Consider the following 24,468-nt stretch of genomic DNA (forward strand, 5'->3'; position numbering starts at 1 on the left):
CTTACAATCCACCACACTGCCAGCCCAGTAAACATATATATATCCATGCAACATCAAATTTCTGACAGTGTATCTTAGTCCATAATAGTTTGTGCCCCAGAGATATCTCAAGAGATTCTTATTAGCAATCCAATTATTGTGATGAGGCTCGACCATAAATTGACCCAACGTGTTCACAACGAAGCATATGTTAGGACGAGAGTTTACCAAGATCACCAGGCCCCCCGCAAGTTGTTTATATTCAGAAGGATTTGCCAATTCGGGCCCAACAACACTTTCACATAACTTCTTGAAGTTGAGTTCCATCGGAGTAGAAACAGACTTGCAATTCATCATCCCACATCTCTTGAGCAACATCACAATATATTTTCCTTGAGAAAAGAAAATCTCACCTAGCTTTTTCCAGATCTCCAGGCCTAAGAAGTAGTGCATCAATATCTCGAACTTGGAAGCCAACTCCCACTTGCATTGATAAATGAGAGGGTCTGCACCTGTCAGAAAGAGATCATCCACATAAAGGACCGAAATGAGGGGCTTGTCATTTTCAACCTTGAAATATAGGTTAGGGTCAATATTGGTCCTTGTAAATCCCAACTTCATAAGATAACTATCAACCCTCTCATACCAAGCCGTGGGGGCTTGCTTCAACCCATAGAGGGCTTTCTTCAATCTGCATACGTGTGTCCTTCGATCCTGTACTTCGAACCCCTCAAGTTGTTCCAAGTAGACTTCCTCCTTAAGCGAGCCATGCAAGAAAGCAATCTTCACATCCATTTGGTGTAAGCTCCATCCTTGAGAGGCAGCAAGAGCAATAATCGAACAGATAGTGGTATATCGGGCAACTGGTGCAAATATCTCATCATAGTCCACCCCTTATTTTTGAGAGAAGCCTTGAGCAACGAACCTGGACTTGTATTTTTCAGCACTCCCATTAGCTCCATTTTTTATTTTGTAAAGCCATTTAGAGGTGACCACATACTTGTCCTTGGGTCTAGGAACCACATCCCAGAGATCATTCTTCATGATGGATTCGTACTTCTCATTCATCGCATCCTTCCATACTTGGTGTTTCACGACTTCTTCGAACGTACAGGGCTCAGATTGAACAATAGTACTTGTAGCAACAAGGTACGCTTGATACTTGGCGGGCTTCTTAGTTTCACGAAATGTTCCTCTTGGAGTAATATGATTTTCAACATCTTCGAGAGTGTCTTTGAGCCACAATGGTATTTTCCTTGAGGAAGAGGGATCACTAAGAGGTGGATCAATGGGATCCATTGGACTTTCAATATCGGACATAGGCTCCTCGGATGGAGGTTCATCCTGCTTTTTTGTAGTATCATCATTCTCTTTTCCTGGAATGGGGAGATCTTTGGCTTTCCCAAGAGCAATTTTTTCATCGAATGTAACATCATGGCTTACTTCCACATCTCATTGACAAGACACATAGATTCTATATGCCTTAGAATTTTCACTATAGCCCACAAATGTTCCTTTCTTCCCACATTCTCCCAACTTGTTTCTCTTCTCTTTAGGAACATGAAAATATACGGGACAACCAAAAGTTCTAAAATGAGAAACATCAGGGTTCTTACTAGTGAAAACTTCTTTGGGTGTTTTGAAATTCAATGCTTGATGTTGACACCTATTTTGAACATATATGGCAATATTTGCAGCTTCTCCCCATAAGAACTTTGGTAGACCTAGATCATGAAGCATGGCATAGGTGGCTTCCATGATCGTTCGATTCTTTCTTTCAACAACTCCATTTTGCTCAGGAGTATATTCAACAATTGTCTCCTTCATAATGCCAGCTTCTATACAATAGTCATTGAATTCATTTGATTCATATTCGGTCCCATTGTCAGTGCTCAATATTTTGATCTTCTTTCCTCTTTGATTCTCCACCAAGGCTTTGAAAGAACGAAACCATTTGAATACTTCATCATTCTTCTTCAAGAAAGAGATCCATGTTCTACGAGAGAAGTCATCCACACATATAACATAATATAAGTATCCTCCTAATGATGTTACGGGAAACATACCAGATAGGTCAGAATGGACTAGTTGAAGAATATCATAAGTTTGACTTTCGCTTGAGGGGAATGGTGCCCTGTAAGTTTCCTAGTTGCACAACCTTGACAAACACCTTCATGATTGATGTTGAAATCATGGATACCTGTGGCCATCTTCTTTACCCCAGGTAAGGCTTTGTAATGAAGGTGGGAAAATCTTTGGTGCCATAATTTAGATTGAAGAGAAGTACCACAAGACATGGGTCCCAGAGGACTTCCTCCAACTTGATAAAGACCATCAACCCTAAATCCAAGTGTAAATGCATCTTTAGGGTTTCTTTGCGACAGACGTACCTTTCCATCAATGAATGCTACCTTGAAGCCTTTATCTTCCATCGCAAAAATAGATACCATGTTCTTCTTCAAATGGGGCACATACAATACTTCTTGTAGATGAATGGTTTGACCTTGATTCAAGTGAAGAGTGACATTACCAATTCCTTTCACGGGATAGGTGGCATTATCTCCAAGTATTATTTGCAAGTTAGTCTTCTTTTCAATCAAATTTGAGAGGGCCTCTTTGTACTCAGTGAAGTGCCTTGAGGCTCCACTATCAATCAACCAATGATTCAATGTATCTAGAGGAGAGGTAGTAGATAAAGCAGAAATAAGATAAAATTCTTTTTGTTTTTCAACAACATTACTTTCCTCATACCTATAATTTCTTGATCTTTTGGAAAGATGACCATTTCCATATCAAGCTGCGGGAGCATTCCTCTTTCCTTTATGGTTGAGCTTCTTGTTCTTTCGATTGCCATTTCCTTTGTAGTTGTTGTGGTTTTTGTTGTCATCATCCCTTGGAGTATCCTTCTTGTGAGGACAATCTCTAGCATAGTGGCTAAACTTGTTGCAATTGTAGCATCCTTCTTTTCTTCCTTCTTTGAATCCCAGCTTGAAACCTTGACCTTATTTCCTTGGACCAACATTGTTCTTCCTCTTATCATGGGCGAAGAAAGCAGTAGGATCATTTCCATTTGAGGGCTTATCTCTCTCCATCATCCTTATTTCTTCTTGAGTGCATCTAGCCAATAATTCATCAAAACCCGGAATCCTGTCATTGTTGAGGATGGTGGTGTTAAACACATCCCATGCTCTTGTAAGACCTCCAAGTGTAATAAGAGTGAGTTCCCTATCACCAACAACTTCTCTAATTGATAGAAGATCATTCTTGATTTCAGTAATCTTCATGAAGTAGGATTGAATTGACTCTCTTCTATCCATCTTGATGTCTCTCAACTTGTTCTTGAGAAAGAGGATTTGATTTGCATTGTTTACTTTGAACATCCCAACCAACTTATCATGCATTTCCTTAGATGTTTCCAAATAAAAAATATAGGCAACCAAATGCTTTTGAATGGAGTCTACAATAATTTTCTTAGCTTTGACCTCACCTTTCGTGTACTTTGTTTTTGCAACAGCAAGTGCATTTGAAGGAGGCTCCACCACTCTTCCCTTTATATAGTCCATAACATCATTCTCTTCCAAAGTCAAATCCAAAGTCATCTTCCATGCATGATAGTTGGATTTGTCCTTGAGCTTGTCTTCAGATTTGAAGTATGATGTAGTCATCATTGAAGTTATGTGAGAAATTGGTTACCTGATTCCTATTGCAGCCACTGATGTTAATTCTTCTAATTATTAATTCGATTAAACAATTTACTACTTGTGTGCTATGACAAATATTGAATTAAATGCGCCGCAACCTACATGAATGAAAACTACGGAAACTAAATACAACACAAGAGAGAAATAATCATCACACACATCTACACAGTTATTTTTGGACACATGTCCCCGAAAAAACCCAGTGTGGGAAAACAAGTACAGTAGCTGAGGGTTTGTATTATTAAGCAGTGGTAAATCTAAGTACAATTTGTTGGATGCTCAACTGGCTATTCGATACAAAGAGAGGCTGGACAAAAAGAATAGTGAGATGATATCACCCCGTCACCGGAAGAACCGACACTGATATGCACTAGAGATGAGCCCCTGCATTGCCTCTGCACAGTTCTACGTCACTCCCATGCAGTCACTGCGCCACTGCAGCTAGAACTGCGCTGCACCTCCTTCTAATCCTCTGCTGGCTGGAAACTTCAGCTCTCAGGCCTCCCGGTCTCGCACCTCGCTACTGGCTCTGAAACTTGACTTCCTTAGTAGAATTTTGATCTACCTCTGAAACTCTGCGCTGCCACAACCTAGCTTTGCGTGGCCCTGCGTTAGCCTCTCTTGACACCTCTCTGCCTTGTACTCTTTGGTCCAGGAAAAATTCCCTCTAGATATAATCTCTACCCCTCACTGCAAGAAATCACTTCAAATCTCTTTCTGGCAAGTGCTGTGCTGCTCTCTTCAGAAATTCGATCTCTGATCTCTTACTCGATGTGATTTCCAAATGCCCATCAAGCCTCCTCTTATAATCCTTCAGTTGAGAACCAACATCCCAGATTAGATGCTAATCAATGGATCAAATCATTTTGGTTTGATCCTCGTCTTCTTCTAGAAGTTTCACCCACAGTTTGATTAATACCCTTTAATTATTTTAATTTCCTAAGTTTAGACTTAGGCCTCCATTAAAAATAAGTAATTATTTTAATAAAACTGTCTTCGGGTGGAATTTCCCAAAACGATATTTAGGTATTGTGGAATACATGTGTCCAAGTCTCCCCACAAATTTTGAGGCTTAGAGCACATTTGGTGCTACCAGAAATCAACAGTCCCTCTTAGTGAGGAGTGTGCTCTAGTAATGCTACCTGCTAAAGTATCACCCTTCTCTGTAACATCTCCCTTTGCGCAGCTGATGTCTGACATCGCTGCCCACCAACTAGTACGCAAATGATGCATATGTACTGTCGCTGACACTGTCACTGCCAACACTGCATCTGTACTGCAACCCTCATAAGTTCTGCATCTGTGTTGCTGTTGGCACTGCCACTGCCAACATTGCATTTGCACTGCAACCTTCTCTAATTGTTGCTACTACTGCATTAGCAATGAAAAAGCAACCAAAATTACTGAAAAGGTGTTCATCATGATGCATATGTTGGTGGAGTTTTGACTGCTGCTAGTCTTTGCGCTGACACTCTGAAGCCTTTGCGTTGCTGTTGACTGCACTGTTGCGAAATCTTCTCTGTGTTGCTCAGTCTCTAGCGCTCTTAGCCACTGCAACTGTCACTCCAACACTCCTTTGCGTCAACTGACATAGTTCCATCCTGCTACCACTGATCTGGGCTCCCATAGCAAGGTATTGATCCAAGAGGTGGACTCTTCAAGGATCCTACCCATCTGCAGTGCTTTCGAACTACAGTTCTAGATCACCCCGCCTCTCCCATGGAGGTATCTAGGCAACCATGGAAAACTCCTCCTCCTCGATCTTTGCGGATGCAACCTTCGGATCATGTTTCTCGTCCTTGCCCTCCTTCTTGAGAGGGCATTGTTTAGCGTATTGACCAAGTTCACCACACCGAAAGCGCTTGATCTTTGAAACATCTTTCTTCTTCTTCTGCTGTGCCTGCTGCCCATTAGATGCAAGGGCTACATTCTATTCCTCCTCCTTTGGTTTCGTCCCATTGTTGCTACTATCAAGTTTTCTCTTGACTAAGTCTCTCCTCATCTCTTCCTGCTGAAGAGCGGCCCATATCCCTTCCCAATCTGGCAATCTCTCTCTGCCCAAGATGCTCTTGACAAACACCTACCATTCTTTTGAGAGTGAGTTCAGGGCTAGCCTCACCATCTTGGTGGGCTAAGGTGTTGACCCCACAGTTTCCAACGAGTCTTGGATCTCCTGAATCTTTGTAAGGAACGAATGAATGCGTTCCCCCTTCTGCATCTGCATGGATCTCATCTTCTGCTCCAAGTACATCTTTTGCTGCTCGAAAGATCCTTCGTATAACGTGGCCATAGCTTCCCACATTTGTCGAGCAGTATCCTTGCCGGCAATGTGACACAATACATTATCCCTCACTCCGTCGAGGATCAACCTCTTGGCCTTCGACATCTCGAGCTTGTACTTCTTGAGCAGATCTGGATCCGTTGGTACAACTACCACACTGTCGACATAGGTTTTGAGATTGTGATCATCCAGAAGGCATGAGATCCTTACCTTCCAGATCACGTAGTTGGATGCACCCTCCAACCAATCCTGATCTCGCAACCCATGAGCTGCCATCTCTGCCAGTGAAATGTCGAACTGCCTCCTCTCTCCTTTACGCTACTGCTGAGCTGGCCTACACACTCCCTGTTGGAGTTAGTAGATCTGCTGCTGCTCAACAAATGAGAATTCAGACTTCTTGGCTGGAAGTCCTTTGCGGAAGAATTCCCTCAAGTGTGTCTTCTTCTCCCCCTCTGACACTATTCTGCTAGCAACTGCTGCAAAGTATTTGCGTCTCAGCTAAAGATCTACTCTGCAAGGAAAAGTATGCTGCTCACTTTTGCCTATGGAAAACTTCAATTTGGAGATCAAATTCCTTTGTCGACTCACTTAGAGAAATCAAATTCTCCTCAAAACTTTGAACTCCTTAGCCCATGAACTGTGTTGCCTCTGGGGTTTCGAATCGCTGCCTCTGTAGTAATTTTGAACTCCACTTCCTTTCTGCTTCTGAGCTCTTCTGCTCACAATCTGTGCTTCGATACCATGTGAAAAATCGGTTACCCGATTCCTAATACAACAACTCATGTTAATTCTTCTAATTGATAATTTGATTAAATAGTTTATTTGCCGTGTGCTACGACAAATATCAAATTAAATACATTTCAACCTACACAAATGAAAATCATGGAAACTAAATACAATATGAGAGAAATAATCATCACACCTCTACACAATTATTTTTGGACAAATGTCCCTGAAAAAACCTAGTGTGGGAAAACATGTGCAACAATTGAGGGTTTTGTATTATTAAGTAGTAGTAAATTTGAGTACAATTTGTCCGATGCCCAACTGGCTATCCAATACAGAGAGAGAATAGACAAAAAGAGAAGTGGGATGATCTCACCTCATCACTAGAAGAACCGACACTGATTTGCATTGGAGATGAGCCCCTGCATCGCCTCTGCATCACTCCCACGCACTATGTCACTGTACCTGGGACTGTACTGCACCTCCTTCTGATCCTTTGCTGGGTTGAAACTTCATCTCTCAGGCCTCCCAATCTCACACCCCAGCCACTGGCTCTGAAACTCGACTTCCTCAGCAGAATTTCAATCTCCCTTTAAAGCTCTACGCTGCCACAGTGTAGCTTTGTGTGGCCCTGCATCAGTCTCTTTGGACGCCTCTTTTCCCTCTCTACCTTGTACTCTCCAGTCTAGGAAAACTTCCCTCCGGATACTATCCCTGCCCTCACTACAAGTAATCACTTCGAATATCTTTCTCGCAACTGCTGTGCTGCTCTCTTTAGAAATTCGATCTCTAATCTCTTACTTGATATGATTTCCAAATGCCCATTAAGCCTTCTCTTATAATCCTTCAGTTGAGAACCAACGGCCCATATTAGATGCTAATCAATGGCTCAGATAATTTTGGATTGATCCCGTCTTCTTCTAAAAGTCTCACCCACAGTTTGATTAATACCTTTTAATTATTTTAATTTCCTAAGTTTAGACTTAGGCCTCCATTAAAAATAATTAATTATTTTAATAAAATTAGTTCAGGAGGCTTGGACACATGTATTGTGGAATACATGTGTCCAAGCCTCCTTGCAAATTTTGAGGCTTAGAGCACATCTGATGCTACCAGAAATCAACAAGCTAGACCAATATTCTTATCCAACAACTTTCCTTAGTGATTGCTTTCCTCACTCTTGCTTGGGCTTTGTCTTCACCCAGGGTCTAATACCATGTTAATTTTAGTTAACAATGGTATGTTCTATGCTTAGCACAATTTACTTTAATGTTCCTTAGTAGCCCGATAAAAATTTCCAATTTCCAATAGAAATCACAAGAATCACATTGACAGTAAAAGCAGATAGAACATGAGACAAAATGTAGAAGACAAGCCAAGAGGACACCAGATTTTGGCAGGTGCCAGGGAAACACCCCAATGTGAGGAAAACCCCTTGATCAATTCTTCTTATTATTAAATCAAAATTTCAACAGAGAGAGAGTACAAAAGTCAAATTGACTTGCCCAATACAAAGTTAGAACAACCCTGTAAATTTATGCAGTCAATTGCAGTGAAACTTCAACCCTAACCAGAAAGTCAACGCTGGTCAAAACAACAACAAATCATCCTCAAAGAAACTCAGACTTCCTCAGTCAAACTCATCCTGATTAGGAGGAAAAGTTTGACCCAAAACAACTTGATCAAAATTGGTCAAAGGAGAGAAAAATGTTGTAATTTTTCTGCGGTTAAATAACGTTAACGTAGGTCAAACAACCCAGAATTTCTTAGTTTTTGTGCCCAAAGATGTGACCTAGAAAAATAAAACTTTTGACCCCAAAAATGCTGTCAAACCTAGTCAACAAACCCTTGGTCAACGCTCGTCAAACCTGTCCCAAAACTCTAAAATTTCGGTTTGCAATTCTTCCCAAAAAATTCTACCTCCTTGCCACACGTGAGAGAGAGACGCTGCCCAATGTTGTACGAACCAATCAGATGAAGAGAGAGAAGTATGAGTGAGTGACGAATGTCCAAATGAGGTGTGAGGTCTCTTGTATTAATACAATTCGTTGTGGGTGAAGAGACACATCCATTAGGCTTCTTGACCCTACACGATGATGAGGCTGACTTGAACAATTTGCACATGTGAGGGCATAAATTCAAAACCACGCTTCTGCATGTTGGAATGAGATGATTTTTATATCAATCTTGGACCTCTCGAAAATAGGAATCCAATGCAATCATCATCTCCATCAAATGAGCTGTCCCAAGGTGGAATTTGGCTCTAGTTGCCAACTTTAACATCCTTTCACAACTTTAGCTTTTGTAATGTTTTCTCCTAAGCGAATCAGGTTCCCTTGATTAGTTTTTACATCCCTAACCTATGGGAACCTTATTAGGATAGCGTATCTCCTTATGTCTCCTAAGCAGATGAGGACATTACAGTCCTCCTCGCCCAAGATTGCTTGTCCTCAAGCAACCTTAGTCCTGGATGTTAGAGCACCTGTCCCTTTCCCATGTGGCATATTCAACAAGTAGATCTTTCCATTTCACTAGGTATTCCTTTATAGTTTTGTTCCTCAGTGTCTGTTCCCTTACCTCTAGAATTTCCTCTGGAACTAGAATTAGCTCTCCTTCCACGTCTAGTGGCGGAAGCTCGGTATAAGTGACTACATGTTGTCCCATGACCTTTTTGAGGCTAGAGACATGGAAAACATTGTGAATCTTACACCCCTCTAGAAGCTCTTGCTCATAGTCCACCTCGTCTACACGGCTCACAATCATGTAGGGCCCATAGAATTTGGGTTTTATCTTCTCTGCCCCTTTGATTTTGAGCGATGACTTCTTGTTAGGCTATAGATGAAGGTACAATAGGTCTCTTGTTGGAAATTGTAACTAGTTGCGGTCTTCATAATTCTCATATGTCTTATGTCATGACGTAATTCTTATGTATTGATCAAAAGAAGAAAAAAAATTTGACTTATTAAAGCATGGGTTTCATGCTTGGGTCATTAGTCAATAGGTCAAAGCACCCATCATGGGCTCTAGGATTTTTGTATTGAATCAAAGTCAAAGTCATGATGTAATATACCCATTGGGGCATATGTAACAGGAAAAATGAATTTTATTTTATGTAAAAAAGGTGTTAGGAGTCCAGTAAAGATCAGGGCAGCCAACCCTTCAAGTCGGCCTAGAGGAGACCCTTCCAGCCCACAAGAAGCCTATATAAAGGGAGGAATTCGACCTCCATTTGACATACATTTGGAGTACATTAATTTGATCTGATTTGAGGCAAGAAATAAGGTGCGAGGGTCTTATAAGCAGCGAACGAATAAGGAAGGAAGAAGATATCCTATTTTTTTAAAGTAATATGCAAAGTTCTATGGAGACTAGGTTTTCCACAAGTATGGATCTTGCAAAAGCTAGCAACAGACCTTCTTGGAGGAGCAGGTCTCTTGGTTGGGTGGATGGCCTAGTCTTGGTGTGTTGGTCTTGGGTAAATGGTCTTGGAAGTCTCATTTGAAGTTGATAAGAAGAGAAGTTATTGCGGGTTGCCCCTTGTTGGAGGGGTTTTGCCCTGCCATGATGCCTACATCTTGTGTTCTTGTGATCTCTGTTTGTTTGGCATTTATTTGATGATAAAAGAATACACACATAATAAAAGGAGCATAATCACAAATAACTGTCATGTATGGAAAGCATAAATTAATAAGCTACCCTCACCAATTTTCAAACATGGAATCAAATCTTAGGAAATCGACATAAGGACAGTTGGGAGGTCACAACAGTGGTAGAGGACTTCAAAACAAATGAAAGAAGGCGAAGCTAGTTCCATCGGACTGAGCTCCTAGAAGAAACTCTAAATATATTTTTGGGTCTATTTCCCTGTGACTATGCCGCATGCCTAAGCAAGGAAGACGGTGGGCCTTGAGGCACTACTTTGAAGGACTAAGAGGCTAGGTAAGTAGACTATGCATCATTAGAAGGAAGAGAAAAGTTATACACTCAAAATTTAAGGTCTGAAAATTGTCCTTAAGACCTAAACATTTAATGTTTTATGCATGAAACCTGTGTCACCTCAGATAATTGAAATTCATAGTTCTGAGCATGATTACAGAGTGACCAAATCTAGGTTTATAAGGTCTCTTTTGTGGACTTGAAGTAGTCCTAAAATCCAGCAAGGAAATTCAATAGTATAAGAACCAAGGCCAAGTTGTTTGATGGTGTTTTAGACCTATTTTGTAAGGCATGTTATCAAGACTAGAGTCACCATACTTGAAGGAGCTGAGACTCCTGTGGAAGGATGAAGAACCTGGGCATATACATATATGTATTCTAAGAAATATAAACCAACTTTTGAGAGGACTATTTAAGTAATTATCCAATAGAAATATGTATCGACTGTTCACAAATCCTATAGCAGTTAAATTAGTGTACAAACAAAAGCTATAGGTGTCCTATTAAAGACAATCAAGGAGATCAATGTAGGAAAGGGACCAACCCTATTAGTGAAGAAATAAGTTTGTGTACCTATCATAATGAGAAGAAAATTCTATTCGAGTCTTGTAGCAGCTGCTACATTGTGCTCTAATCGGAAGTTGAGAAGGAACAATGAAATTATCTTCTTGCCCGATCTTTTGAAGATCCATTGAGATTGACAACATAAGAAGATCTTTGTACACAACCTATCGTTGAGATAGATTATTATCTCTGTCTCAAGGAAAGAAGTAGTCTACAACAGTAAGAAGAGTGTGTCGACCTAGCATATTGAAAACTTCTTACATCAACTTGTGGAAGAGCCTTGAAAATCTTATCAAGTCAATGATTCACGATGAAAACGGGAAGCCCTAACTAGTGGGCAAGATACCTATAATAACACTTATTCAAGAGTGGTAAAAGAGCAGAAAAACAGTCTCTTGGAAGGATAATATTGCTTGGTATTCTAAAGATCATTGGAAGTCAAAATTTTGGCTTTGGCATCTTGGAATCAATAGGAAGATTGTGGAAGTTGTGGAAGTGAAACTACCTTGGACAATGTAATCAAGGAGAAGGCCTTGCAGCAGCTTCAAGCAATCTTGATATGTAGTCATGAGGTATGTGCATTTGCATAGTTGAATAAAAGGTCTGTTTTTGATTGTGTTGGGATTTTCTATGCACACCTTGATCATAAGGTTTGTAGAATTCATCATTGAAATCTAGGGATTACAAAACCCTAGATGATGCTTGAAGTAGAAAACCCTTATCAAGTGAGAAAACCCTAACACTAATTTGATATAAACCCTAGCTCTTGACTTCTAGGGGTTGTAGTCTTCATTTTGATGAAGGTCATTAATTTTTGTAAAAACCCTTGTTGGTATTTAGAAACCCTAGTCAAGAGAGAAACCCTAACCGTAATATGTTTGTTCCCTCATAGAAACCCTAACATTTGGATTTTAGGGTTTGTAGGTAGTCTAGGGAAAATGGTAAATCCTAGTAAGGGTAGAATTGGATTTGAGACTCAAATCCCATGATAGATGTTTCAAAAGAAAATATCAAGACATTTAATGTTTGGACTTGAAAACCCTTGGAATTCTCCCTCTTTAAGATTTTATGGAAACCCTAGAATGACAAATATGTCCTCATGCACTTGTACTTGTATATTTTGCTTGGTTGTATTTGCTATTAAAGATTGCAGGTAAAAGCAAGATGAGGAGGAGGAAGAAGCAAAGCAACTATTGTGCTTGATGATGCCTCCTTAGAAATAATGAGCATGATGAATGGAGGGAATGGTAACTTGGTAATCAAGTTGGATCCTTGGGAACTCTGATAAAGATAGACTCATATGAAGTTGAACCATGAGGATGTTGATGTTTTGTTGAAGACTGTCATGGTGAGGTAAGTTTGATATCTGTTATTGGTTATCTTGTTAACATGTTGTTTGTGCTACCTAGAAAGATGTTGTAGGTATACATAATGATAGTTGAGGCAAGTTCAACTGTGTGGATGATGAGGGAAAGCTCAACATCTGGTAACCAACATCTATGAAAATCAAGATGTGTTCATCTTGGGATTTGGAAGGTAGCAATATGAAGATAACTTGAAGGTCTAGAAGGGAGATCACTTTCGTGAGGAAGCTATGAGCAACTTGTAGATTGGGAAGGTTCAATAAAAAACCTTCATTGATAAAGATGAGATGAAAGTGATGTGGAAGATGGATGACTTGGAATCTATCGTGAGAAGATGGCTCCATGATCTGTGATACCGAAAGAATGATTCGAGATGTAGAGGAAAGAGGGAGCCATGCAAGCTATGAAAGACAAGTAAGAGGACTTGTGGCTGTGACTTCTCTAAGGAAGTTGGAATCTCCTCTAGGTTTGAGAGGGAGTAAAAGGAGTCTCCTTGAATAGGAGCAGGATCTATTCTCTGATTACAAAGAGAATAGGGTTGTCTTCCCTGATTGAGAGGGAGTATGGTTGGACACTGGTTCTCCCTGTGTCATGTACTAGACTGGGACCAAGTATCGTAAGTCTAGTACATACATCATGGATAGGGAGAATGATGACTTGTTTGGTCCTCCTTGTGTTAGGTACTTTGATGGATTAGGACTGATGTGCTCGGTCAAGTACATGGACATGGATAAGGAGAATGTTGGATTGGATAAGGATCTTGGATAAACATTCTTGGAGGCATGTAATGTGATGGATTAGGACGAAAACCCTAAGTCACATGGACATGGATAATAATAGTCTGATGGTAGGATTACTCCGATATTCTAGGTGGAGTATGTACCATGATGAGGCGGTATGGCATCCCATGGAATGCCTCCCAGCATAGGGCTCTGATCTTGTGAGAGATAGAGTGTACTTATCAAGGCCTTGGATAATTTGACAATGCTAGTTATGATGAACGGTGCTTATCAATCTTGTTCTCTTATAAGAATTTTTCAAATGGAGTACTATCCTTGTACCGGTTGGACAATTATGAATACCTCACTAGTTAAGAGCAAGTGTTGGAAATTGTAACTAGTTTCGGTCTTCATAATTGTCATATCTCTTATGTCATGATGTAACTCTTATGTATTGATCAAAAGAGGAAAACAATTGACTATATAAAGCATGGGTTTGATGCTTGGGTCATTGGTCAATAGGTCAAAGCACCCATTGTGTGCTCTAGGATTTTTGCATTGAGTCAAAGTCAAAGTCATGATGTAATAGACCCATTAGGGCTCATGTAACAAGAAAAAGGAATTTTATTTTATTTAAAGAAGTGTCCAGAGTCCACCAAAGATCAGGTTGGCCAACCCTTCAAGTTGGCCTAGAGGAGACCCTTCCAACCCATAAGAAGCCTATATAAAGGAAGGAATTCAACCTCCATTTGACATACATTTGGAGTACATTCATCTGATCTAATTTGAGGCAAGAAAGAAGGTGCAAGGGTCTTATAAGAAACCAACGAAGAAGGAAGAAAGAAGATCTCGTGTTTTTCTGAAGTGATATGCGAAGTTCTGTGGAGACTAGGGTTTCCATAGGCCTGAATCTTGTAGAAGCTAGCAACAAACCTTGTTGGAGGAGAAAATCTCTTGGTTGGGTGGCTGGCCTGGTCTTGGTGTGTTGGTCTTGGGTCAATGGTCTTCGAAGTCTCATTTGAAGTTGATAAGAAGAGAAATTCTTGTGGGTTTTACCTTGATGGAGGGGTTTTTCCATGGCATGATGCCTACATCTTGTGTTCTTGTGATCTTTGTTTGTTTGGTATTCATTTGATGATAAAAGAATACACACATAATCAAAGGAGCATAATCACAAATAAATGTCATGTATGGAAAACATAAATTAATAAGCTACCCCAACCAATTTTCCAACATCACCAACCTCAAAACTACACTCTACCTGATACCTATTTGCATAGATTTTCTGTTGGTTCTGAGCCATCTACAAATTGTCATTGAGGACCTGCAGTAGGTCTTGGCTCTCTTGAACCCAATTTTGTGCAAGGGGAGCTCGGCTATACCCAAATATCGATCCACAAATGTTGGAGATTCATATCCACACAGGGCCTTGAAGGGTGTCATTCCAATTGACATGTGGCAAGTAGTGTTATAACAATACTTTCCAAGGTGTAACTTTTCATTAGCCTAGGACCCATGCCCCCCTTTTACCACCTTAACTTTTGTAATGTTTTTTCCTAGGAAAATCATGTTCCCTTCATTATTTTTTCCTGCCCTGGCTATAGAACATTATTAGGCTAGTGAATCCCCTTCCTTATGTCTCCTATGCAAATGGGGACATTACGTAATCTTCCCACAAGTCTGATTTTTCGAGAGAGATTTGCACCTAAATTAGACTAAAAACCATAGATTTAGTTCTAAGAAAATATACCCATATCCTTATAGAATAGTTATGAATGAATGACATAATACAAAGCCTTACAAATCGAAGGAACTTTAACTGCACCAAATACATAGTATGAATTAAGTTCAACAACCTAGAAGATTTTTTAGAACTAGAATAAAATTGAACTTGGTTTTATTTTCCATATATGCAATGGTCACAAAAATAAAATTGAAGAGCACAATCATTCAATCCAGCCACAAGTTTTTTGCTTTTCAAGCCTCATAGGCCCTTACAACCAATATAACCCAATCTTTGGTGCCATAACATTGTCTTCTTCTTAGGTAACTTGCTTTCTAAAACAAGAGCTTGTTTAGGTCCAAAAAGCATGAACATTAGAAGTAGATGTAGGTTCCGATTTTAAATGTATAGATCCTCCATATCCCTTCACTGCAAAAATTGAAGGACTATTACATTGAATGGTGCATAGATCAAACTAGAACGAAGTGCCCACAGGAACACCATTAGCGTGTGACATAGCTCCTCAGACCATCTTACACCCCTTGTTAGAGAAAATAACTTGCACACCTGTATCATTAAGTTTTCTCACTAATAGTAGGTTCCGTGCTAGACTTGGAATGTGAAAAAATCCATTGATCCCATTCACTCTAATATTAAGGAATCTAGTGAAGGCTCTATCACAACCAATTGGATTGAGAGGAGAGTCATCACCAAGGTATTCGGCCCCATTATCATATTTATCATACTTTGAAAACTTGTTCCAATGGAAAGTCATATGGAAGGAAGCTCTAGAGTCCATCAACCATATACTTTGGCTCACGTAGGTTGCTACAACTACAATAAAGGCATCTCCACTATTTTATGGACAAGATTTTTCAAACTCATCATCAAACTCATTATTTTCTATCCTATTCTTCCTTCTCTGTTTTTTTCGATCTCTTCTAAAGTGCTTAATGTTGCCACAATTCCAACATTTTTTCTTGGATTTTTCTAGGAGACTCATGTCTTCGACAAGATTTGGATTTTCCAATTTTTCTCTTCTTGTTGTTATCCTTCAATCTTTCTTGAATAGCCAAGCCCTCATTGATAGATTTAGAATCTTTCTGCCTCACCTCATTTGAAAGTAAAAGAACCTAAACCTCATTAATCACCAATGTCTTTACAATGCTTCCAATGGCCATTACCATGTTGTCTCATGAAATCTAGCAATGAAGACAAAAGGGTCATACAATGATCCTCCTCATCCATCTTTACTCCAACTGATATCAACTAGTTCATAATAGTATTAAATGATTTAAGGTGTTCATCTACAGAATCACCATCAACCTAGTACAAAGTGTTGGAAAATATGGTAGCCATGGTTGGTGTTTTCATCATGAAGAAATTGGAAATTATATTTTGCCTCCTAAAATATGCATAAGTCAACCTCCTTTCATCTCATGTCGGTTGGGCCCCTTTAGAGGCACCCATTCGACCTCATTCGAAGACTACTTATAGGAGAGACACTCTCCTCATTGTGACACATCAAAATTTTTCTTGTGCATCTCTGATCCAACGAAATTCCAGGGAGGGCTGGAATTTCAAGAGGAGGCCGAAATTTTAGGGAGGGACCAAATTTTAGGAGCTCGGTTTTTGTCTTGGCATTTGATCCTGATCTTGGTTATTGGTTTGGCTATCTTCCTTCTATTGTTATTGTTGAAATGTGTAACTATGTTCGGTCTTCCTAAATATGAAATGTACTTTTGACTCTTGTATATTGTAAAAGGAAAGAAAATTTTATTATTGTTATTTTTATAACATGGGTTTTATATTCAAGGTCTTTTATTTAGAGGTTAAGAACCTATTGAGTGCTTCTAAGGTCTGTCCTAGGGTCAAGAAGTCAAAAAAGTCAGTGTCATAAGAAGAAGATCCCATTGGGCACTTTGTAGCTTGTAAAAGGAATTATTTTTGTATTTTCAAAGTGTCAAGATACCCTCCAAGACCAAGTCGGTTTGGAAGCTAAGAGGTCAGCCTCATTAGGGTATGTCGTCCTCCTTGGAAGCCTATATATAGGAGGGAACTCGACCTTTGGAAACTCACTCATCTTCTCATAATTTAAATGAAGGAGAAGAAGACGAAGGCTAGCAAAGAAGGAAAAAGGACAAAGGTCGAAGGTTTGGGTTATTTCTCTCTCTCTCTCTCTCACACACACATGCGAAGGAGGAAGGATAGGGTTTTGATGCTGCAAGGTCGAAGTTGAGGAAATTGCACAAAGAAGGTTGAAGGGAGGTCTATTAGGCCACCTACAAGCCCTAGAAGAAGGATAAACCCAAGAGAAGGTCAAAGGAAGCCTTGGAATCCTAAAAAGTTTCTCACTTGTGGAAACAGTAACTATTGCAGGGGCCAGAAATTTCAGACTTGCAGTGGAGGCCGAAATTTTGTAGATGGGGATCGATGTTGTGCTATTGGAAGAGTTACGACTGGGTTTGACGTGGACAAAGGAAGAAAATCATCAAGAAGGTTTAACTTGGTCTTGGAAAGGTATTGGTATTGGTCTAGAGGTCTTGGAATTCATCATTTGGAGAATCTATAAGAAGAGAAGAGATTTGCGGGTTTTCCTCTCAAGTGGAGAGGTTTTGGCCTTGGCTTGCAACCTACATCTTGTGTTCTTGTGTATTGTTGATCTTCTTGTTTTGGTAGCTGTTTGATGATAAGAGCAACATAATAATAAGAAAAGAAGCTAATAAGTGAGAAAATTAAAAATACATCATCATCAATTATCAAGTTGAAGATAAATCATCTTATTTGCAGCCCTTTAGATTTCTCAGCATGGTATTTGAGCTAAGGTTGGCTAAGGGCATGATGAAGATCACTACATCATTGAAGAAGTCATTGAAGCAGTTCTCCATGATGGCAAGCCACCTCAAGCAAGGCATCAAAGTATTTTGGAATCTCCTATTATCTATGAAGAATCGTATGACCAAGACTTCCACTACAAAAGACGAAGGGTTATTCTTAGCACTCATAGGTACGTTTGAAGATGAAAGAATATGGGTAATTGATAGTGGAGCAAGTAACTGAAGACCTTGTCAAGAGGAAAATATTCCTACCCAGTTGAACTTGGTGAGAAGAAGAGCTATCATGTAAGAGGAATTGGATCAACCTCACTAGATCTAGAGAATGGAGGAAATATTCATCTCAACAGCATATTGTTCTTACCAGGTTTGCAAAATAATCTACTCTCTATTTCTTGTTTAGATGATAAAGGAGATAGAGTCGCTTTCATAGGTGGAAAGGTTGTGATATGGGACAAAATATCTAACATCAACAATGCAAAATTCATTGGGATTAGTGAAGGAAGACTTTACAGGTCGTTGACACCTATCTCTCAAGGATTGGTTCACATTGAAGTAAGTCCATGTGAACTTTCGCATTGAAGGTTTGGACACCTTCACTACAAAATCCTACCAACTCTAAACTCAATGGTAAATGGCATCCCTAAACTCAAAAAAGATCATGAAGGAGTATGCAAGGGATGTGCATTAGGAAAAAAATGTCAAGAGACCATTTAGAAGCAGTGCTTCAAGGTCAAAAGAAATCTTGGATCTCATTCATTCCGATGTCTGTGGTCCTATGTCTACGAAGTCTCTTGGAGGTATACTATGTAACATTCATTGATGACCACTCAAAGAAAACTTGGATCTATTTGTTGAAGTCCATGGATGAAATATTCGACAAATTTGAAGAATTCAAAGTTGAAGTAGAGAAAGTTACAGAAATAAGGATAAAGGTACTAAGATCTGACAATGGAGGAGAATACAAATCTAAGGAACTCATAGCTTTCTGTAAGGAGGCTGGGATTAAGAGGGAGCTGATAGTCCCATATAACACTGAGAAAAATGGAGTCGTTGAATGAAATAATCAATCGATTGAGGAAAGTGTAAGAGCCATGTTACATGGTCAAGACTTGTCGAAGTTTCCGCGGGGAGAAGCAAAAAAAGTTGTTGTCTAGATTCAAAATCAAAGTCCTCACAAATCTCTAGACAACATGACTCCTGAAGAAGCATTCATTGGGAAGAAACCAAGTGTAGACCATCTCTGAATATTTGTTTGTCCTGTCTATATTCAAATTCCGAAAGATAAGAGGAAGAAGTTGAATCCTACAAGCATGAAGGGAATATTTGTTCCAAACTTGAAGAGGCTAAGAAGTTCCAAATCAAGCCCTGTGGATCCGACAAGGTATAGCAAATTGATTGGCTCACTGATGTATTTGGTAAATACTTGACCAGACATTTGTTTTGCAGTGAATATTCTCAGTCAGTTCCAGGTAGAGCCCAAGAATTATCATTGGATAACAACCATGCATATACTGAGATCTCTGCAAATAACAATCCACTACTATTTGAATTATGATAAAAGGAATGATGTCCACTTGATTGGATATACAGATTCTGACTGGGGAGGCAGTGAGATGGATGGGAGAAGCACTACTGGAGGATGTTTTAGTTTGGGATCCTCCATGATATCCTGGATGAGTAGAAAGCAAGAATCAATTGCTTTGAGTAGTGCTAAGGTTGAATACATTGCAGCTCGTGAAGTAAGCAGAGAGGCTATCTAGTTGAGGAAGCTGTTGTCCGATTTGTTTGAAGGACTGATGGACCCTACAATGATACATTGTGACAACACCAACTGTATAAAGTTGTCTGAAGACCTAGTGTTCCATGGAAAGACAAATCATATAAATAAAAAGTACCACTACATACGAAAGCTGGTGCAAGATAGAGTGTTGCACCTGCAATATATCTCCACTGATGAACAAGTAGTTGACATCTTGATGAAATCTATTCCTAATAAGAAGCTTGTGTATTTGAGAGAACAACTTGGATTGGTTGATATGTCCTCTCCAGAGTAGAGGGAGTGATAGACACATCATTCTTGTCTTCACTTCGTGAAGAAAGAATGGAGGATTGGGTAAGCATCTGGTTTCTGATACTCTATGACGATGAGGTAGGGCATCCAAGATAAGAGTAGTCGAAGATGAAATTCCTTGAGGATATGTTATTCCAATATAGGAATTGTCCTAAAAGGACATACCCTATGAACACTTGGGTGGGGTATGTGCCTTGAGAGACAATGATGATGGTGTCTATCATTCATTGGTCTTGCCAACATTGTGTTATGGTCTAGTCAAGGCCTTGCTATGTGACAACGCTGGTTGGTATGATGCAAAGAGATAAGCGAGAATGATAGCTTATGAGATGGCTTACCAATCCAACTCTTCTTGTGAGATCTCTTCAGTTTGAGAATGTCCATGTACCATTATGAATACATCCCTACTTAAGAGGGAGTGTTGAAATGTGTAACTAGGTTCGGTCTCCATAAATATGAAATGTACTTTTGATTCTTGTATATTGTAAAAGGAAGAAATTTTTATTATTGTAATTTTTGTAGCATGGATTTCATGCTTAAGGTCTTTATCTAGAGGTCAAGCACCCATTGAGTGCTTTTAAGGTTTGTCCTAGGGTCAAGAAGTCAAAATAATCATTGTCATAAGGAGAAGACCCCATCGGCCACATTGTAACTTGTAAAAAGAATTATTTTTGTATTTAGAAGTGTCAACATACCCTCTAAGACCAAGTCGGCTTGGAAACTAAGAAGTTGACCTCATTAGGGCATGTCGTCCTCCTTGGAAGCCTATATATAGGAGGGAACTCGACCTCCTATGGACACTCACTCATCTTCTCATAATCTAAGCGAAGGAGAAGCATAAGAAGGCTAGAAAAGAAGGAAGAAGGATGAAGGTCGAAGGTTTGTGCTATTTCTCTCTCTCTCTCTCTCACACACACACATGTGTGAAGGAGGAAGGATAGGGTTTTGATGTTTCAAGGTCGAAGTTGAGGAAATTTCACAAAGAAGATTGAAGGAAGGTATATTAGGTCACCTACAAGCCCTAGAAGAAGGATAAACCTAAGTGAAGGTCAAAGGGAGCCTTGGAAGCCCAAAAATTGCTCACACGTGTAGAAACAGTAACTGTTGCAGGGGCTGAAAATTTCAAACCTGCAATGGAGGCCAAAATTCTATTGCTGGGGATCGAAGTTGTGTTGCTGGAAGAGATTTGACTTGGATAGAGGAAGCACTTCATTAAGAAGGTTTGACTTGGTCTTGGAAAGGTATTGGACTTGGTCTAGAGGTCTTGGAATCCATCATTTGAAGAATCTATAAGAAGAGAACATATTTGCGGGGTTTTTTCTCAAGTGGAGAGGTTTTGTCCCTGACTTGCAGCCTACACACTGTGTTTTTCTGTATTGATGATCTTCTTGTTTTGGTAGCTGTTTGATGATAAGAACAACATAATAATAAGAAAGGAAGCTAATAATCAAGAAAATTAAAAATACATCACAAGTAGTTATCAAGTTGATGAGAAATCATCTTACTTGCAGCCCTTTAGATTTCTCAATAGTTGTTTTTGGTGTACCAATGTAATTTGAACTCTCTCTCTCTCTCTCTCTCTCATTTAAGGAAGAATTTCTGGGTTTTCCCCTTGTAGGTTTTGCCCTAGCCTTAGGCCTAATTTTTGTTTCTCTTATCTCATGGTTTCTTGGTGTTTCATGTTTATTGTTCTACTACTCTCTTCATGCTTATGGTTCATATATATTACTGCTTAATGGTGCAAAAATGCTTGTAATTTCTATGTTAATTTGTGCAAGTAATTTTTTCTTATAATGCCCTTAATAAAATCAATGCCAAGGCCCCAACTTATTCTAGAGACTTGTTTTGTTTTTATCTTTAGAAACGTTATAATACTAAATCAACTAAACAAAATGTTAAAATTGGCAACCAGGGCAAAACTTCATGTGGGTCATCTTATTCATGGCTAATAATATTTTTATTAGATTCCTCTCGTCGAGAGATGTAGGATTGATATAAAGATCATCCAATTCCGATAAGTATTCATGGAGATATGAATTTATTTTGATTATGGAATTATTATCAAGCCGACCTACAACTCATGTAGGCTCAGAAGCCCAACAGTCGCATCTATTCACCCACCAACATTGTGTATAAATATAAGAGGACTTTTCCTCATTTGGACTCACTCATCTCATCACATCTCTCTCTCTCTACTGCGCAGATATGAGTCTCTTCTCTACTGCGCTGAAATGGGTCTCTCTCTCTCACACATGTGAAGCCGGAAACTGCTGAAACTGAAGCTGCAACTGCAGAAGTAAAGATTGACTTGCGTGGCCTAGAAGATCTCCTCTTTGGAACTGTGCTGTAGGTTCATCTGAACCTCCTTTGAAAGCCGCAACTTTTGGTGGTGGAATGAAGTCAATCCGACGAACAGTTTGCAATATATCGACTGCCCTAGTTTGAAGCCGGAAACTGCTGAAACTGAAGCTGCAACTGCAGAAGTAAAGATTGATTTGCGTGGCCTAGAAGATCTCCTCTTTGGAACTGCGCTGTAGGTTCATCTGAACTTCCTTTGAAAGCCACAACTTTTGGTGGTGGAATGAAGTCAATCCGACAAACGGTTTGCAAGATATCGACTGCCCTAGTTTGAAGCCGGAAACTGTTGAAACTGAAGCTGCAACTGCAGAAGTAAAGATTGACTTGCGTGGCCTAGAAGATCTCCTCTTTGGAACTGCACTGTAGGTTCATCTGAACCTCCTTTGAAAGCCGCAAATTTTGGTGGTGGAATGAAGTCAATCCGACGAACAGTTTGCAAGATATCGACTACCCTAGTTTGAAGCCGAAAACTGCTGAAACTGAAGCTGCAACTGCAGAAGTAAAGATTGACTTGCGTGGCCTAGAAGATCTCCTCTTTGGAACTGCGCTATAGGTTCATCTGAACCTCCTTTGAAAGCCGCAACTTTTGGTGGTGGAATGAAGTCAATCCGACGAACGGTTTGCAAGATATCGACTGCCGTAGTTTGAAGCCGGAAACTGCTGAAACTGAAGCTGCAACTGCAGAAGTAAAGATTGACTTGCGTGGCCTAGAAGATCCCCTCTTTGGAACTGCGCTATAGGTTCATCTGAACCTCCTTTGAAAGCCACAACTTTTGGTGGTGGAATGAAGTCAATCCGACGAACGGTTTGCAAGATATCGACTGCCCTAGTTTGAAGCCGGAAACTGCTGAAACTGAAGCTGCAACTGCAGAAGTAAAGATTGACTTGTGTGGCCTAGAAGATCTCCTCATCTAAACTGCGCTGTAGGTTAATCTGAACCTCCTCTGAAAGCCACAACTTTTGGTGGTGGAATGAAGTCAATTCGACGAACGGTTTGCAAGATATCGACTGCCCTAGTTTGAAGCCGGAAACTGCTGAAACTGAAGCTGCAACTGTAGAAGTAAAGATTGACTTGTGTGGCCTAGAAGATCTCCTCATCTGAACTGCGCTGTAGGTTCATCTGAACCTCCTCTGGAAGCCGAAACTTTTGGTGGTGGAATGAAGTCAATCCGACTGTCGGTTTGTGAGATATGGTCTGCCCTAGTTTGATAATGAAGCCGCTAATGCTGATGCTACTGATCTAGGGTTTGCTACTGCTGATATGAATCAGATTTATTGTACTATTTCTCTCTGCTGAATTATTGAAGATAAAAGAAGATTTGATCAAAGGGTTTCCCCACACATTGTGGGGTTTGTCCCTGGCTAGCCGCCACATCTTGTGTCTCTTGTCTTGGCTTGTTTTCTGTCGATCGTTTAATGTTCTATCTGCACTTTACTTTATGTACATGTGATTGCTAATCTGTGGAATATAATAAGAAAAAGAAGTAAACTGTTATAAGCATAGAACATACCATAATTTAACATGGTATCAGAGCTGAGGTGAAGACAAAGCCCGAGCAAGAGCAAGAGCAATCATTGAAGAGAAGATTGGCAAGGCTATCCTAAAAGAACTATGGGGTCCTCAACACTCTTTCCTGCCGAAGACAAGCTCCGTGAGAAAGCTGACTATCACGGATGGAAGATGTCTATCGATCTAACCCTTGAAGATCAAGGAGTGCTGGACCATGTAAGAGGCAATATTGTTGAGCCTTCATCAAATGCATCTGCTGCTGCCTGGAACAAATGGAAAAATGGAGAAGTCAAAACAAAGAAGATCATCCGGGACTCTATCGACAAGCGCTTGGTGGCCTACATCTCTGATCTAGACACCTCCAAGGAAATCTATGACAGACTGGTGAGTTTATTTAAAGTTAATGATGCAAATCAAGTTTTGTTTCTTAGAAATAAGTTGAGGGAAATCAAGAAGGGTAAAGATGAAAGTATGCAAGCATACTTCTTAAGAATCACCGAGATCAAGAACGATCTCCTATCTATTGGGGAAACCATTACTGACAAAGAAATGGCACTCACAACTCTCGAAGGATTACCATCTGAATGGTATGTGTTCAGGACTACTCTTTTGAACTATAATGTAATTCCTGGTTTTGAGGAATTAATGGCTAGATGCATTCAAGAAGAAACAAGGGAAGAAGTGCAAGAAATGCCCATG

Source organism: Pinus tabuliformis, chromosome J, assembly GCF_031772625.1.
Source record: "Pinus tabuliformis cultivar Carrire ecotype Pingquan chromosome J, CPIR1, whole genome shotgun sequence".
In the NCBI taxonomy this organism is placed as follows: Eukaryota; Viridiplantae; Streptophyta; class Pinopsida; order Pinales; family Pinaceae; genus Pinus; species Pinus tabuliformis.